A 17877-nucleotide genomic window follows, 5' to 3' on the forward strand; every position below is an offset into this window, starting at 1 on the left:
AATAATCCAGGTAACTGCCTGGTCCAAAGAGCAGAAATCCTGTTATCAAAAACCCAAATATGTAAGGAACCTCCACGTCGGTAGGTACACAGTCTTCCACTCCTGCCAGGAATCCACTGTATATCCAGCGAGACATATCCTGAGACTGGACTCTCCTTCACCCAGTCGAGAAAATTGTATTAATTGCGTTGAGAAACCAGCTGATCAGATCCATATTCCTTAAATTTTTTGAAAATATGTAAAAAGAGGCTTTGAAAAAGAAAGCAGGGCAGAGAGGGGGGGGGGGGCAGTTCAGGAGACAGAGAGACAGAGAGAAAAGAAACACGTCCGCCTTCCACCAGGAGCAGAAAAAAAAGTTTGCATTTTAGCTTCTCTTAAGTGTAGATGAGACCATTTGGTAGGCAGGAGTCAGGAAACCCACAGCACACTGTGACTGGCTGACAGATAGACACCTTCCACTGACATCCCCCACCTCTCCTCTGCTCTCACAGATCTCCCTTGCTACAAGCAATGCACAAAATTTGTTGCTGAGAGGTTGGCACTGATTATGTCAAATGACTTTGATACGGCAATGCCAGGGGTTCAGGATTTAACATCCAGTGCCACAAAAATCTGAGCAACCTTGGCTGTCTAATGAGTGAGAAGCATAGAAATATGGAAATGAAGCCATGCCAACTTAGACATTGCAACAATGTGGAATGATAAGCCCCCTGCATGGCAAATACTACCAGAATGCTGAGGAAGTGGCTTATATGAATAAATCCTACCAGTGGCTGAAGAGGGCTGGACTGAAAGACAGTACAGAGAAAATAATCATGGCCGCACAAGAACAGACTACTATACACAATGCAGAGGGCCACTATAACTGTCAATTTTCCAGGCTGTCAGCACAAGAGTAATGAATGTGGTCTACCATCCCAGACAGGATACCAAGATACAGGTTGTGCAAAGAAACTCCTGAGACAGTCCAGCACATGTAAGGTGCAGGCAGTCAAAGCAAACATGGAATGCCATAACAAAGTGGAATAGTGTACAGGAACATCTGTGCCGAGGCCTCGAAGTCAAAGTGGGAGACTCCATTAAAGGTGGTGAAGAATAACAGGGCTAAGATACTGTGGCACTTCCAGATCCAGACTGATAAGCAGGTGAAGGCTGACCAACTGGACATTGTTGTGGTCGACAAACTACAGAAGAAGGCAGTGGTGATAGATGTAGCAATCCCAAGTGACTGTAACATGTGGAAGAAGGAGCACAAGAGGCTCGAGAAATACCCAGGGGTAAAAGAGGAAATATAGAATCTCTGTCCAGACGAGTGAAATCCTAGGAATAGATAAGATACTTCACAGAACCTTCAAGCTACCAGCCCTCTGGGCGTTATATATTTATTGCAACTGGTTCATACCTGAGGCTCTAGAGACTGCCAAACAACAGCTCAAAGCTCTGGCTACTCATCTTAAGAGGTACACTCAAGAAGCAGAAGCCAGGAGTATAAACAGGGTATTCTCCACCACACCATTCAAAGTGTACTCTCAAAGGCAATACTGGTGATGCATATGGGAGAAGGAGGCATCACACAATAATGTCCCATGGCTTCAGGATCTAGGATCTGAACACACCAATCTCCTAGAGCAAGAAACAGTATCTATCACAGTGGCAGACACCCAAGATAGAATCTCAGGTATGAAGAGATGGACTGCACCAGAGCCTGACATGATCCACACCTACTGGCTGAAAAAATTGACTGCTCTCTATGAATGCCTAGCACCACAAATAAACCGGCTGCTAATAAAAGGGACCCACCCTGAGTGGTTGACCCAATGCCGGACAGTATTGATCATAAAAATACCCCCAGAAAGGGGCAATTCAATCCAATCATTGGCCAATCACCTACCTCTTTACAACATGGAAGCTCCTGTCAGGCATCATAGCAGCTAAAACGAATTAACACATGGGCCAATACCTGAGCGAGGCACAGAAGGAAATTGGCACCAACACCAGAGGAGAAACGCACCAGCTACTGGTCGACGGAACTGTAGCTCGAGACTTTAAGACCAGACACACAAACCTGCACACTGCCTGGATTGACTACAGGAAAGCCTGTGGCTCGATGCCACGCACAGATACTGGAGTGCTTGAAATTGTACAACATCAAAAGGACACCAAGAGCCTTCATATACCAAGGTGATGCACTGGCCTCGCTTCTGTTCTGCATTGTCCTGAACCCCCTCAGCCAGATGATTGCAAACAGTGGCTATGGATATGGGCTCCAAAATGTAACAGTCATCATTCACCTCCTCTATATGGATGATATCAATCTGTATGCCAAAATGCGTATTAATCCATCACACTAGGATATACACCAAGGGCATTGGTTCGTTATTCGGACTTGATAAGTGCAGCTCAATGGTATCCAAGACAGACAAGGTTTTCACATCTGAAGGGGTTGAACGACCTGAAGGCAACATTGCAGATATCCAGGACAGCTACCAGCCATGACCTCAGATGAGCTGCTGAAAAAAAAAAATTGCTGAGTTTCTACAAAATAAAATACCCCATTTTAATTTTCTCCACAAATCACAGTATTTATTTATTTTAAATCTTTCATATGGGATGCAGAAGTTTAATACGAGATGAATGTAAACTGTAATGGCACAGTTTGCAGCTATATCCTAACTCAAGATTTACAGGGTTTATGTATCTTGTAAAAGCCACAACCATACCTTGTGTCACTTCTGCATGCATGTGAGGTCACCTCATCTGTTACAGCATCTCCTGGGGTTTGCTTCAGTAATCTTTCATTAGACAAAGCCTTCAGGCAATTCAGCTATCAAACTCACACACTGCTGCTTTGTTTATGAATTTTCAGCATGTCTGCTTGAAGAAATTAAGGTTTTTCCCCACAGGACATTCAACATTAAAAACACTCAATTCTTTCTGACACCAAAGTGACGAGTACTCTGCTTCCTGTATTAGGTGTACTCAGGCTAAAAGCAAAATATATAAATAAGGATGTCCAATAAAGTTGAGAATGAATCAGAGATGTGCAATGCAGTCTCGCTGTAGGAGAAAATGTGTTTGATATAAAGCCAGCCTCATGTCTGCTTGATAAATGACATCTCTTCATAGCCTCTCTGTTAAAAAGGCAACCAGTGGTAATAAGAATACAATAAAGAGTATCATTCATTATGTGCTTGGAAGAACACACTTCAACAGCTACATGCTATGACTAGTACTGCTCTACAGATTCAGATCACCTTCCAGAAATAATTGAAAGGACCCCAAATAAAATGTAATGGATCTGTCTACTCTATGGATGTTGCTGTGTGGAGCAAACAGAAAATCAAAGGAGCAATAGCATCCCATCTGCAGGGCTCTCATTCATTTTGTCATCTGTCTCATATGGAGAGTGTTTCTTCATGAAGCATTCTAACAGAGACTACAAGTACAAGGCAATCGTCTCAATCTAATGGTAATTCAAACGTAGTGGGTGCTTAACTGGGAATGAAAAAAAGATAAGTTACTTGGGTTAGTCAGGACAAACAACTGTTAGTATCCTAGCAGCTAGGATAAAATGAGGGCTAAGACTATAAACGTAGCCTAAATTAATAGTGTTAGATTTGTGTGTAGAAATAAATTAGAGAAATAGCATTTTCTGGAGAAATGAAATGTTAATGTTCACTGCTAAATGTCTTTGTTAAAAGTTTCTGAAGAAGATAAAACTGAGTTGTTAGGTAAAGTAAGTAGAACAAATGGTAAAATGAGCAAACCAGTGGCTAAAATTAGTGGAATGCAAGCTAAATACAAAATAGTGCAGAACAACAGCTAAAAGCAACAAAACACCAACTCAAAACAAACAAACAAAAAAAAAACAGATAAGTGGCTACAAATAGCAAAGTAGATGCTACAATGAGCTAAACAGTATGTCCATCCATCCATCTTCTTCCTCTTATCCGGGGTCGGGTGGCGGGGGTAGCAGCCTAAGCAGGGAGACCCAGACTTCCCTCTCCCCAGCCACTTGGGCCAGCTCCTCCGGGGGAATCCCAAGGCGTTCCCAGGCCAGCCGAGAAACATAGTCCCTCCAGCGTGTCCTGGGTCTTCCTCTGGGCCTCCTCCCGGTGGGACGTCACCAGGGAGGCATCCAGGAGGCAAAGTCCAGGGCCGCTCATTGTCACCAACTTTGTTCATAACTTTCACGGACAGAATTTCTCAGTGCAGCCAGGAGTCGGTGGCCTCGGGATTCTGTCTATGCTATTTGCAAATGATGTGGTCTTGTTGGCATCATTGGACTGTGATCTCCAGCTCTCAATGAAGTGATACGCAACTGAGTGTGAACTGGTTCTCCCTAAATCAGTGGAGTGTTGCTTTAACAATGTGAATGTGGCCCTCTGTCCCAGTCTTAAATTAAAATCATCCTCTCAAAAATTTCTCTTTTTTTTGCTCCATTCATCTTTCCTTCAGCTCTGACCAGTTTCTAAGTCCCTTCTGATGAAAAACATCCCCTCACCATGATGCTGCGACCACCATGCTTTACTTCAGAGATAGTGTTCTCAAAGTGATGAGAGGTGGTAGAATTGTCTCAGATATAGTGTTTTCCTTGATGGCCTAAAAGTTCATTTTTAGGCTTATCTGATCACAGCATCTTCTTACAGATGCTTGGGGAAGGAACATCAAGCAGTCCAGCTTTTTTTTTTTTTTCTTTCTACTATTCCATGACGTCCAGCTCTGTGCAATCACAGACTAGGCTTGTATGCACTGCTTACAAAACTGTATTAAAAGGCTTTGCACATTATTTTATGGCCCAACTCCACCCACATCATACCCTCCTCAAATTGCTTTGTATCAACTATGGCAGATGAAGCCCGGGTTTGCACTTTGGGGCTACAAGAAACACTTCAACAAATGTCAACTGATTACCAACCTACAGCTCTGGGTGTGCTGCAGTTTTACCAGTTATGCTCAGAAAGGAGACGGTTCAGTCTAGCGTCCAGGAGATGTGTTTCCTACTGAAACATGATGTACACTTAATTTGGGAAAACAGCATTAGCACAAAAAAAAATTCCCTTGTATGGAGTAGTGTGCATGCATAAATCCAAGCACATTTCCTTTGTACATCTTGATCAATGTGGAACTGAGTGCACATGAGACCCCTGCCCTGACATCCCTCCATTTAAATATGCAAATATGCTCCGAACTGTTCTCTGCATAAATTTAAAATTCACAAGGATGCCCAGGGTGCAATTCTGAGGATTAAGCATTTTAAACTTTCTTCATTGACACATCTACTGTAAACACAGAGACATTCAAGGACTTAGTAGAAGGCTCTGAAACTGAATTTTAACTAGCAAAGACCAAGAAGTCACTCACTGAAACCACCTGCTGCTGTTTAGGTCAGGATAGAAAGATCTGGAACTTAACTCCACAGTCAACAGATTTATTTAGCTCTGACTTTGTCCCATAATGTATAAACCACTTTATTGAACAAATTAAATTATTTAATAAGTATTGTGTGATGTTCAATTCAGTGGTTAGGATAAATATTCAGTTATTTTTGTTTGTTTGTTTGTTGCTGCATCACCAATGAGAGGAACTTTTACATGGCACTAAATTTTACCGTGGTTAGAAAAGCATATTTGGTATCATGACAAGGTCAGGCAACAATGGAGTCAACACGAGACAACAAAACAAAGTTTTAACCTTTTATTGGTCAACTCAAAGCTGTTAGAAGATGTATCAAAAACAGCACTCACACTTAGTGGCAGGTCTAGCTCAGTCAATGGCTGGGGTTCAGGGCCCTGGAAGCCCAGAGCAGGAACTGAGTTAGGTGAGGGTCTTAGGCAGAAAGGAATATCCAGTAGCGGGCGTGAGGTCGGAACCGGGAGATCAGAAGTCGGCAGCCAAAAACAGAGAAGGATAATCCAAAAGCTAAGTCCCATAAGCAGGGGGAAAATCTGTTAATCCAGGTCCGAGTCCGAAGAAGTATCCAAAAGGGAGCGAGCAAAAAACAGAAGTCGAGAGGCAGGCAAGAGGTCAAAAACAAGGCAGGCATGAAACTGTGGGAATCGCTGGACACTTACTAAGCAAGAGCTGTTCAATAATCTGGCGGAGTCTGAGCGTGTGGAGTGACCTTAAATACAGGTAAACACAGGTGCAGGAAATTGGCTTGATGATGGGATGGCACGGTAACGTGGGCGTGACATGAGCTGAGGGAGGGAAGTGATAGAGGAGGCGTGACAACGGCCGTGAGCTGTGACATATCAAGGTACTTTAAAACATGAACTATCAGTTAATTAGGTTGGTAAAAAAGGTCCTTGTGCCTACACTAAAATCAAGCTTTGGTCAGACCAAAAATCCAGTTTTGTAGATATCTCACAAATTAGAAGTAAAAATATTGTAAACTTATTGCATCTAACTGCAGCTTCCTAGTGGTGCACAATATTACACAACACAGTAAAAAATATTAGTTTACTGAAGGTATTTTTGGCTATTTATTGTGCTGAAAAGTATGGAGCCCCTAAAGAAACATTGAAGGAAAAAAAAGAAACTTTCTTGTGTGCACCAGATAGTTATTTTTCATTGATGTCAAAGATGTCTGCTGATGAAGATCTGGTCAACTTTTTGAAATTTAAATATACCAAATGTCATCCAAAAACTGAAGGAAAACAAGGTTAGTTATTTCATAACTAATAAAAAATAAATACTTAAAATACTTCTGCTAGTTTATAAATCACTGAGCACCGCAATACATTGAAGATCTGCTGTTGTTGGATGAACCCTCCAGAACACTCAGGTCTTCTGGTTCTGGTCTACTCTGCATCCCCAGAACCAGAACCAAACATGGAGAAGCAGCATTCAGCTTCTATGCACCATCAATCTGGAACAAACTCCCGGAAAACTGCAAAATAGCTGAAACACTGAGTTCCTTTAAATCAAGGTAGGTAGGTAGGTAGGTACATTTATTTATATAGCACTTTTCAGCACAAGGCGACTCAAAGTGCTTTACAACACAAGAACAAAATTACAGACAAAGTTACAGAACATGATAATGAAACAAAATTACAGAACAAAATTACAGACAGGTACAAGATACAATGATAACTAATTGTCAAAATAAGCTAAGCTAAATTACTAAGAGAAAAGAGGGAAGGAGGAGGGGGGCAGTGGGAGAGATGCAGAAGCAGCGGAAAGTGTGCATATGTGTGTGTATTTGTATGTAAGGGCAGTGAGAAGACTGTGTGGTGTGTGTTGTGTGTGTGTGTGTGTGTTTGCAGATAGGTCTATGATTCACGTCACAGAGGCCATTGTCTTTGATAATGATGGAATAATATCAGCGAGCTCTGGACGGACACAGAGATGTAGACAGAGCATCTTGTTTACATAGTTCCAGGAGAAATTTGAAGATAGCTGACCAAGGTCAGCCTAGGGGAGCCAAATTCACAAACAAGCAGTAGTTGTTCTGGTTCAGGCAGACTGTTTTTGTCTACCTTGAAAGTCTTGCTGATACTTCTCAATGGCGAATCCAAAACAGCCAAATTCCAGGACCATTTCGCCTGTTTCGAGCGAAGCAACTTTCTTCAAGATGTAACCCATATTATTCATGAGTTCCAGAAACGCAGTTCAGTCTGCGGTCCTGTAAAAGAATCACATCCAACTTGCNCAGAAATCCTGTTATTAGAAATCCAAATATGTAAAGATCCTCCACGTCTTCCACAGACAGACTCGATAGACAAACAGGATGCACCGTTTCCAGGAATCCAATGTGTATCCAGCGAAGAATGTCTTCTCAGGGCAAGCTGGCTCTCCTTTGGTCAGCTTTCCCGTCGAGAAAATTTGATCAATTGCATTGATAGACCAGCTGACCAGATCCATAGTTCCAAAAATGTTTGGAGGAGTATGTAAAAAAGAAGTGCCGAAAGGTTCCGAAAAGCAATGCAGGGGGGGGCAGTACAGAAGTCAGAGAGACAGAGAGAAAAGAAACACGTCCGCCTTCCACCAGGAGCAGAGCAGAAAAAAGGCAGAAAAAAAAATCAAGGCTAAAACTTACCTGTTCAGAGTTCCTTTTGAACGATAATAAATGGATGTGAACTGGTATTTCATTTGGCGACTGTATGTTGTTGCTTTTGTATGTTGTCTGTATGACTTTTTAGTTTTTATAATGTAAAGCACTTTGAACTGCCTTGTGCTGAAATGTTCTATACAAATAAACTTAACTTAATAATATATATATTATAATAATAATATTAATACTTGGTATTTTCAAAAAGTTAACCAGATCTTCTTCGGCAGCCATCCTTTACATCAATGAAAAATAACTATCTGGTCCACTTGAGAAAGTTTTTTTTATATATATATTGTGATTTCCCTGGATTCCTACATTTTGTATCAGTACACAACCTTCTTCCAAAATGGACTCTCTAACTTTGAGGTCATATCTGGCCTTATTGTGCTGAGCAGTTTTCTGACTGTGCTCCACAGCGAGTTTGTAACTTCCTTGGAGTTTCTTTAAGGCTCTTCACATATTCACTGTGAGTAACTGTATCTTTTCCTTGACAAATTAGTCCAAATGTCACTTCAATTGGTAGATTGGGCTGTCTCCCAAACATAAGCTGATAAGGAGAATACCTATTTGTGTCATTTTTTTGTGCAATTGTAAGCATGAACTAATGGTTGTACATGGTCACGTCACTTGGCTTTGTCATCTTCTTGAAGAGTTCCCAGCACCCCGAATAGAGTACGGTTGAACCACTCTACTGGATTTCCACGTGGATGGTATGGGGTTGTATTTGTCTTCTTTATGCCCAACATCTCGCACAAATTTTAATGACCGCTGATTCAAAATTGCGACCTTGGTCACTATGCATTCGCTCTGGTAAGCCATAATATATAATGAATTTGTCCCACAAGGCTTTAGACACAGTCTTCTCTTTCTGGTTAGGAGTAGGAACTGCAACAGAGAACTTTGTGAAATGATCTGTGATTACTAGTATGCTCTTTGTCCCTTGACTATCAGGTTCAAGTGACAGGTAGTCCATGCACACTAGCTCAAGTGGCCTGCTTGTTTTGACGTTAACAAGCTGTGCTGTTTTCTCAGCTCGGGCTTTGCAGCGCACACATCTTTCACATTGTCTGATGTTCTGTTCAACTTTCAATCACATCCTTGGCCAATAAAACTGGGCTTGGATGAGATCCATAGTCCTGTCAATTCCCAAATGACCAACATCTTCATGGAGACTTTCAAATGCAAGTTGTCTGTATTTCTCAGGAAGAACCAGCTGGAAAATGGGTTAACCCTGATATGTGTGCTTCCTGTAGAGAACGTCAATTAAGGACAACTGATCTTGAACTCTCAGTATCAGCTGAACTTGCCTTTTCTTCTTGCTGTTCACTTGACGTTTCTCACATACAGCTTGCACATCTTCTGCAGGAAATGACATAATGGCTTCATCCCTCTTGAAATTGTCTGCAAGGACAAGTGGGTGCCTTGATAATCCATCAGCATCCTGAATTCTTTTACCAGCACGGTACTAAATGTTGAAAGTGAAGTAGGATAAGGCAGCAAGCCACTGATGCCCTGTTGCATCAAGTTTGCCAGTTGTCAAAACCAGACGTTAACGGATTGTTGTCTGCCATGATCGTGAAATCAGCACCATATAAATAGTCAGCAAACTTGTCAGTGATTGCCCACTTCAAAGCGAGAAACTCTAGTTTGTGGGTGGGGTACCTTCTTCCACAATTTGACAGCCCTCTGCTGGCGTATGCTATGACCCTCAACTGACCTCCATCTTCATGATACAAAGCGGCACCGAGTCCATGTAAACTAGCATCTGTGTGTAGAATATATGGTTTACAAGGGTTAGCAAATCCAAGTATTGGTGCAGTTGTTAGCTTTTGTATGAGGGTTTTAAATGCCTTGTCACATAGAGGGGCCCATTTTTCCTTAAAGGGTCGGTTCCAGTCAGAGTCTGACTTTAGTCCATTACGTTTGGGTTTTCTAACAGGGCCTACACCAGCTGTTAAATCATTCAAAGGTTTAGCAATCTTTGCATAACCCTTAATGAATTGTCAATAGTACCCTGTAAACCCCAGAAACGATTTCAGTTATGAGTTGTTGGTTGGGTTTGGCCAAGTAGTGAGTGTTGGGATCTTATCAGGGCCAGTTTGTACTCCCTCTTCTGACACTATGTGTTCTAAATATCTCACTCAAAACTATGGATGATCTCATAGTGTTCACTGACAGCCTCGAAGAACATGAGCAGACGTCTTTGAGGTTCATGGAGCCCATACAATTCTCCATCAGGTGCTGGAATGTACTCGGCGCATTGGTCACTCCTTGTGGCATTCGGTTGGACTCCCAAAAACCCATAGACGTGACAAAGGCAGTTTTATGTTTATCCTACTTGTCAACTTTCACCTGGTAATAGCCTGACTTTAAATCCATCACAGAAAACCATTTAGATCCTGTAAGTGTGGTAAATGCCTCTTTGATGTTAGGCAAGGCATAGGCATCCTTAATAGTCTGACTGTTCAACTTCCTATAGTCCACACAAAGCCGGATCTGTCCATTTTTCTTCTTCACCATGACAATTGGTGAAGCAAATGGGCTTTCAGACTCTGATAATGTCACTTTGAGTCACCTCACAACCAGGACACCAGGTAACATTACTGTGCGTTTGCCTTTCAGGTTCTGCTTCTCCTTTAATGTTAGAGGGAGAAACAGGAGAAGAGATTGACAAAGGGAGACTTTGGCCAAGACTTGATGAGCTGGAACTACAATGTCATGATTAGTCTAATTTTTCAGAAGGATGGGAACTTTAAATGAAGTCTGTTGTGGGCTTGACATGATATAACTGCAGAATATCACACCTGCAGAACGAGGGGCTATAAAAGTATAGCCCCTCGTTCTGCAGGAACATTTCTCACATGTCCATCTAATGTTAGTTTTTTACCAGCTGCAAGGATGATTTTGCTTTTACACTGTATTTTGACAGACCTCACATAGCTTTTCTGTCTTGTCTTTTTCTTGTAAATGGCATGAAGTTGCCTAATGAGAGGAACATAACCACAGTCCTCAGGGATACTCATTTGTTCACTGAAGTGCTTGTATAAAATATCCAGAGCATTCGTAGCAATCAGGACTGGAATCCCTGAATTGGCTCTGTTGTCTGGAACAATTAGGGCTAAGACTGTGACCAGTTTTTCCTCATCAGTGAAACTTGATGGTTTTCAGCATGGTGACTGTTGTTTTGACAATGTTCTTTGGGTGTGAGACTCTTTGAAAAATCTCTGTTTCCAGTACGTCCCATTACCGGAACCTGTTCCAGTTTAACGACTGATTAGGATGTTTACTCTTCCATTCTTCTTGTTTAGCTTTGAGTTCTTTGTATTTCTGATCAACAGCAGCTTTGTTCACCGCACCTGAAAGAGAACCAAGCTTTAGCCTAAGCTTTTTCTGAAAACTGCTGTGTAACCTTTTGAATTTGGATTTCTGTTGTTGGTGTGGACAGTTCTTGGGTTTTCCCAGCAACCTTTGCTTCTTTTTTTCTCTGCTTTTTGGAGGGTTTTGTTGTGAGCTGTAATTGCAACTCAAAAACCTGCTACCTTAACTTCTCCGTCTCCGAAATGTATGCTTGGAACACTTCAGAACCGGGTTCAGAACAAGGAGATGTCTCGTCATTACTAGAGTTGACCTAAAATGACCCAAAATGGCGATGCATCCGGTCCAGCTTAGACGCTCGCTTGTCTTCTTCAGTGCATATCTGTAACAGCAGTTCTGCAAAGTCAAGTGTTGCTTCTCTGTTTATTTCTAACTACAAGATCAAACTGGGGTCCGAATGGCCTCTTTTGAACTGTTTCAAGAGGTGTCGGTTAGCATCTGCTGCATTCACATCATTTCTTTTAATAGCAGTGCTCAAAAGACCCTGCAGTCGCTGCAGATATTCAGATGCCTTCTCACCTGGATTACTGGATACTCAGGGACTTGGCAAATATTTCCTCACCATCCTCCACAAAGAAGCATCAAGCAGTTTTACATATTCTCTTGGGTGTTCTGAATAACCAAGTTGTTTCACAACATCAGATGCTGGAGGGAGCAAACTTTCTAGTAATTTTCTCTGGTCTACGTCATCTGAAGTTTCATCATTAAACAGTAGCTCAACATGCAGACCCCATGTTTCATAATCTGCCTCACCTGGTGGCTTTGGTACTCTGCCTGAGAATGGGCGTAACCATTTTGACTGGCTCTGGGGAGTGACGGCATCATTTTTGATAACGTTCCACCACAATACACTGTATTTCAGGTGGGTTTGACAAGAATCAGTTTGTGGACCCGGGATTTCAGCCAGGACACAGGAGTGGAGGGAAAACACAGACTTTATTACGTGACAGGGAGCATGAAACTCTTTGCAGCAGGAACTCCGGCCACCGTTCAGGGAGGTAATGCAGTGGAGGGCAAAACCCCACAACCGGTGGGCAACAACAGCACATAGTCCAAGAGCAGAGACGAGACTCCATGAGCCCACCAGGTAGGTCACCGGGGCAGAGACAGACTCGGGGTCGTACGGGCGAGGGTCGTTACCAGAAGAGCCGAGAGCAGGAAACGAAACCAGAGGGGCAGGCGAGAAAGCGAGTTCCAGGAGGCAGGCAGGGGTCGAAGTCCAGAAAGCAGTAGTTCAGCACAGATCCGATAGGGGCAAGGCGTAGAGGGTAATCCTGGGAACATGAACACAGTCGAGGCACAAAGAGACAATCCGAAAACGCTGGAGAATTACTTGCATGAGAGCTTTCATAATCTGGAAATGTGGGAGATGAGGGGAATATAAAGGGCAAGGAACAGGTGTGGTAGAGTTAATCAGGGAGTCGTAGCAGGTGACCAGAATGAGGTGTGATTAATTGCATGACAAGACGTGGCATGAGGCAGACAGACGAGATCATTACTGGGTTAGTTACATCACTTGTCAGCTTTGGGGGTTTTGTCTCAGTTTTTCTCTTAACCACACAGTGAGTCTGAGATGGCTTAATTTTGGGGATGCAGGAGAAGGACAGCTTTCGTCTAGCGCAAAACTGCGCTTAGTGGATTTTATTAGAAGGGTTGTACTGTGTTCAGAAGAACTGTCATTGTCTGTGTCATCACTTGACTCATTCAGAGGTAGATCAGAGCCTAAGGTCTGGTTGGGTGCAGGCATGGTAAGACAAGCTGCATGCCACTTCACATCCGGTTTGGCAACATTCTCTATTTCAATAGGGAAATGTGTCTCAATGTCAGCCGGGAATGTTTGCAACGCAAACTATAAAATGACAGTTTCTCCTCCTTCTTCTTCTGTGTTGTGCACTCTGATGATTCTGCTTACTGCTCCATACTTTGTAAAGGAAGCCCTAATATCACGGTTTGAGTCTGTTTCAGTGACCCCATTAACACTTATGGCCCTCGTCACATCAATTCCATAACACTGGGCAATATCCATTTTTTCAAAAGATATATGAGGTTTTAGATCTTTACAAAATATGGTTTCAACAATACATTACATCTGCCAAACAAAATACCTAAAGGCATGTCACATAAAATAGTATTGTCCCTTTGCAACCGCTCCTCCTGGCTGGCTCGCCACTTTGGTGTAACGTTCACTACCCTGTTAAGTCACCTGCTACAAAGAGATTAGTGACTGAGTCTTAATGGTCAATTAATTTATCATAGCTAGGTTCAACTCAGAAGGAGCAAAGGAAACAATATGTAGAACAAAACAAGTATTTATTACACATACTGGCCACACATGAACAGAACAAAGTAGTGTTGTGTCAGAAAAATAATTTCCAGGCACTATTAGATGAAATCACTCAAACAGGTTTATTTATATATTGTGCACAAAATATAGAAAGCATTAAAGACAATTAAGAATTAACATCAGAGTCCCAGAACCAAATGGGGAACCGAAATCAAAGCTCTGCCCCCCCCAAGTCAACAAAGGAGCTTTTATTAAAGACATTGAAATACTGGAGCAGAAGGAGGAGTTAGGGAAAAGCAAGTCAGTCTGGTTCCCATGAGGAGAAAATTCAACATCACTCCTGTAAACAAGGTCATTCTGTGAGCATAGTCAGGACTCAACAACAACAGGTGCTACCCTATAATCAACTCTCCCATTACAGTAGTCAATGTTTTCTTATTTTAGTCCTAGTCAAGTCAGTCAAGTTCAGAGTTTTTTTATCCATTAATTCTTTCAGTTTATATGATCAGTTCAGAGTTCAGTGTTCAGTTCTGAATATTTTATCGTAGCTACCCGGGTAGTGTTAATGTGCGCAATCCCACTGCATAAGTGAAGCAGAAAGAAAAATGTTCCCTGTGGTATCGTCATGCTCCTTTGGGTCCTGGCTCGCCGTTCTTCAAGCATCTTCTCTCAACATCAAAAAACAACCGGAGATTCACAGCATGAAAAGAAAATAATTCAACTCCAAAAACAGTCTTTTTCCAAATCCGGATACACAGGAACCACATTTCAAGAATAATGAAAACTATTTCTCCCAAAAATAATGAAAAGAAAACTGACGTTTTATCAGCAAAATGACCAAATGACCTTACTAATGACCTTAGTAATTTTATAACTAATATTTTACTATATTTTTATAGAAAACACCTAAACATATTTCTTTCTAAAAGTACTAGAACAGGATTTTTTTTCTTTAGAACAGAGGAACTTTTGGTATTAAAGTATGAATTAAAACACCATCTTCTGTTTTATTGTTTCTAAAAAGACATGTTTTTATTTTTTCCAGAATGTTTCAGTTCCTGTAAACCAGTAACTAAGAACACACGATGTGTTCTGAATGACTCTCAGCTGCTGTCACAATAAATTTTAATTCAATATCTGTAAAACTGCCCCTTGCCAGCCGAGGAGCAGAACAGTTCCATTCATTCTTCGAGAACAGAGGAACTCTTCCTCCCATTTCCAGTTTAGATATAGCTGAGCCTTAGTGACCCGCTCACGTCTGAGAAAAGTCCCCAGGTCTTTGCTTTTTTTTAGACATCCAATAATGTAATAAATTAAGCTCAGAGTATGTGTTGGAGATGACTCTCAGCTACTACCACACCAAATGCCAGCACAATATTGTAAGGATTTGAGTTTTGGGGTTATTTTTTGGTAATCTTTTGTATTAGGTTTATTGTTTTAATTTGTATTTCTGTAGTTCTGTTTTATTTCTTGTTATCCGTGTGTTTGTTTCCCCTGTGATGTGTTGTTCTGCTCCCTGTGCCCTCTGTGTTTCTTGTGCCATCACTTACTCTCCCTCAGTAGTTTCTCCATACCGGCCTAATTTAACAATCTGCACCAGTTCCTGATTAGTAATCTGCCACCTGTGTCCACTTGCTCATTAACCTCAGTCCTTTATAATCTGTTCTTCAGCTTCACATACTGACTGGTTCTTTGTTGCAAACATGCACTGTCTGGTTTTCCTTAGGTCTTTCTTCTGAGCTGCTATTAGTTTTTGCTGCCACATCAATCTTTTTGGTTTTCTTCTTTGAAGTAGATTTTCACAAGCTTGACAAAAATCTGTTAAACTGAGTTATAGCCATTTTTGTGGCTCCTAATGCCATCTTGGATTAGGTTGACTCTAAACATTCATGCCTTGTAGCTGTACATTTAATGATTACCTTTTGAAATTTTCATCCTACTCTGATATTTTGCTAACAGACAAACAGGATTACCTGTAACTGTTTTAAGCAAAGATGTCACAAATTGTGCAGAACAGAGTATGTGCTTTGAATGACATCATCTACTACCACACGACACATTTGAGCTTAACATCCCTAAATTGACTGGATTATAGCCATTTTTGTGTTTTCTACAGTTAGCTGTGGAGGGCATTTTAAACTGGATTGTTAAAGTACATCATTTCATCAAACTTCATTCAGTGGTTCATGAGATGTTTTGCTAACAGACTGGCAGAGTTGAATCTAAATGGGTAATGACAACAATGACAATTTAACAGATCCTGCATGATCAATTAGCTCTCAAAGAATGTATCAGCACTTTGAGACAATACAAAAGTCTACTCTACTCATAGTGGACTGATCCATTCAGCAGCCTCAGCACCATTGGCATATAAAAGTCTATGTTCAGTATCAGTTGCGGTTCTGAACAGTGGCAAGGCCATGGGCACACCTCTTCATCTGCACCTTCTCTAACCTGTGTGACACTGTCTGCACCAAGAAGGGGCTCTGTATAACAGGGGAGTGCCCACACGGCAAATGAACTGGATACACAAATATGCAATAGAAAGGTTTTGTCAAGAAAGGGGGAGACTGAGGCGAACCCAGAATGCAGACTCATCGTGAAAATAAAACTAATTTATTAAAGTAAAACACTAACAAAACAAATGGCTGACGTGGCGGCAAAAGCAAGGCATGGAGTGAGGGGGAAAACAATGAGCGTGGCATGAACAAGAAGAATGACCGAGTGCAGAGTGGTGAACAGAGACCGGTTTTAAAAGACTGAGGGAGAGATGAAGATTGACTGCAGCTGTGACACACAACAAGGAACAGGTGAGGTGGGCATGGCAGGCATGAACTGGAAAACCACTGGGGAGGTGAAAGTGACAAGACATGAACACAGAAACCAAAAAGACAGCTAAAGCAAAACAAGAACTACAAAGAACATCAAACAAAGAACAAAACACCAGAAACTGTGACAGGTTTTGGACTTAATCCAATATGGTTAACACAGCCAACTGATCTTTGAAAGCATAGATATGGCTATAAATCATTCAATTTTTCAGATTTTAAACATTTTAGTGTGGTAGTAGCTGAGTATGGTCCCTGACACATACTTCACAACATCTAGGTTGAAAACCCTTGGCATTAACTGTTGAAACCAACCTAGTTTGTCTGTCACTAGACAAATGTCCAACTCTCAGAAACTAAATATTTGCTGTTCATCTACAAATGATTAACTTTTGTTGGAGTCTGTCAAATTAAGGATGGCTTTCCCAGTTCCAGGGGCCTTGCAAGAGGAGGCTGGGGGGCATTGGCCACCACTTTAAACCCCCACCTGACTCTTGGCCAGACTCTCACCCTCCTGAGTCCTGAGCTTTTGTCCACACAAATCTGTCCACCTGTTTCATGTGGATTTGTAATTCCCCTTAGCTATTTGGTATTAGTCAGTCATTTAAAAAGTTATCAAAATTAAAAAAGAAAAGAAAAGCCTATGGAAAAGTTTCAAAAGCTAACCTCCCTGAATAAGGACAACAAGTTTAAGTTGAACAGAATAGAATATTTTGATGCAGAAAACCAATGTCCTTATGCAGTAAAAAAACAACCAAAAAAGCTCGGTTCCACTGAGAGTTCTCCAAGGCATCCAGCAACCTGGGCACAAGATTCGTAGATTCCTGTCTTTTTGGCCTTACTCACTTTCTGAAAAGATTTGAACTTGTTTGAACTCAAGGTGCAAATTTACAAGGTTTGTTGAATTCAGTGACACATTATTCTTCCTTATCGACACAACGGCACACTGTGGGTGATATGAAGCGAAGGGTCACTGTCATTTATCATGATTAGGGCTGCAGCTTTGTTTTATACCTTGTGGAGGCACAGGCATTTTACGGAGGAGGTGATGGGTTCTGGATGTGTTTTGACTGTTTGGATGGAGTTTTACCAGTCCAGACAGGAGTATACTAAAGGTATCTGTGAAGCTGATGTAAAAGTTCAACAGGGAGCTGCTGAAATGTTAAAAAGGAAAGTCAGACTTTTACTGCCCTGCAAGGGAAAGTCAATAAAAATGTGACTGCTGTTTGTGGCAGCTGCAAGCCACAGTCAGTTAAAGCACTCTGAGTTGTATTGATTTTTTTTTCTTAGTAATTTTGGTCCTAAAGACACATTTTGATGTTGGTAAAAGTGAC

The sequence above is a fragment of the Kryptolebias marmoratus genome, linkage group LG1 (assembly GCF_001649575.2).
Source record: "Kryptolebias marmoratus isolate JLee-2015 linkage group LG1, ASM164957v2, whole genome shotgun sequence".
NCBI classification, from domain to species: Eukaryota; Metazoa; Chordata; class Actinopteri; order Cyprinodontiformes; family Rivulidae; genus Kryptolebias; species Kryptolebias marmoratus.